Raw genomic sequence first — 1,730 nt, forward strand, 5'->3', positions numbered from 1 at the left:
ATCAAAAAAAAAAAAAAAAGTAAATCAAAAGCCCAATGAGATATCCACTCTCATCAATTAGGAAAACTATGACTATAAAAAGATACCAAATACTAGAGGATGTTGATGAGAATGTAAATGGGCAAAGCCACTGTGGAAAATGGTAAAGAGGTTCCTCAAAAATTAAAAAAAAGTAGAACTACAAAGTGATCTGCAATCCCACTCCTCACAAAAATCATTCTTCATGATGTATCACTTTATGGGTTTTGAGAAGTTTACAAAGTCATATACTCACTATCGCAGTCATGATACAGAGCAAAGCTGTCATCCCAAAATATTTTGTGCTGCCTCTTTTCAGAAAACCCATATCCCTACATCCATACCCCTAGCAAAATCTCTATAGTTTTGTCTTTTCTATAATTATATAAAATAGAACCATACAATTCCACTATTGAATGTCTTATTTCACTTAAGAAAAAAAAAAGATTTATTATTTTGTTGCATACATATCTAGTACATTTCTTTTTTTTTTTTAATTGCTTAGTGGTATTCTATTAAATGGAGATACTAAACATTTGACCAGTTGAAATACATATTGGTTCTTTCCAGTTTTTGGTGATTATGAATACAGCTACTAAAAACATTCATGTGCAGGTTTTTGTAGAAACATAATTTTTACTTCTCTTCATATATACTTAGGAAAATGATAGTTGGATTATATGGTAAGCACATGTTTAATTTTCTAAAATGTTCTTAGTTTACTCAATATTCTAAAAAAATACCAAATTGTTCTTCACAGTGGCTCTACCATTTTGTATTTCCAGCAGCACTATTTAAGAGTTCCTATTCTCCCCCTCCCCTGGTCAGCATACTATACTGACAATTTTTTTTTTTAACCTTTATTGTAGATGTGTAGTAGTATACCATGTGATTTTAATTCACATTCACTAATGAATAATGGTGTTGAGCATCTTTTAATATGCCTATTCGTAATCTATATATCTTTTTAGTTAAGATTTTAAAAAAAAATTAATGTTTTAGGCAAGGCAACCCTTGGTTGACCTCACAGATTGCAAGGACCTTGTCAGTTTACAGTCCCTTATTTTTTAAATTTTTTATGCCTATAGCATCTGGTCTTCCTAGGTGATCTCCCATCCAAGTACTAACCAGTCCCAACCCTACTTAGCTTCCAAGATCAGATGGGATCGGGCTTATTCAGGGAAGCATGGCTATAAACTATGGTGAAGATTCTTCAGAGATTTTCTTCATTGCTTTTTGATATTTTATTTTGTTGTTCATTTTATTGTTGCATTTTGAGAGTTCATTACATATTCTAGATACAAATCTTACATCAAATTTGTGACTTGCAAATATTTTCTTTCAGTCTGTGACTTGCATTTTTATACTCTCAACAGTGTCTTTCACAATTCAAAAGGTTTTTGGTTTGTATATTCATTCGGTTTTAATATTTTGGTTTCTTATTATGTGACAAGAAGTCACAAATGCTTCAAAACTGAAAGTGTGAATATAGAAATTTTACGTTAATCAAACTAAGTACATACTAATAATTCTGTAAATCACTATTATAAATGAATTAATTAAGATGGTAATACTTATAAAACTATGTTTTCATGTTTCTTTATTTTATTAATGTAGGATAGAATGTTCTTGTATACACCTAGTTAGCTATATGACTGGCAATTCATTTTGTAGCCCTAAGGCACAGTTTTCTTTCATAAGAGATGGATAAT

The 1,730-nt window shown here is 30.3% G+C and overlaps 1 pseudogene; it reads right to left on the reverse strand.

Moving 5' to 3' along the window:
• Window positions 1-1,097: 1,097 nt before the first annotated feature.
• On the reverse strand, window positions 1,098-1,216 carry LOC118614620 (annotated as a pseudogene).
• Window positions 1,217-1,730: the final 514 nt, after the last annotated feature.

The sequence above is a fragment of the Rousettus aegyptiacus genome, unplaced genomic scaffold (assembly GCF_014176215.1).
Source record: "Rousettus aegyptiacus isolate mRouAeg1 unplaced genomic scaffold, mRouAeg1.p scaffold_m13_p_2, whole genome shotgun sequence".
In the NCBI taxonomy this organism is placed as follows: domain Eukaryota; kingdom Metazoa; phylum Chordata; class Mammalia; order Chiroptera; family Pteropodidae; genus Rousettus; species Rousettus aegyptiacus.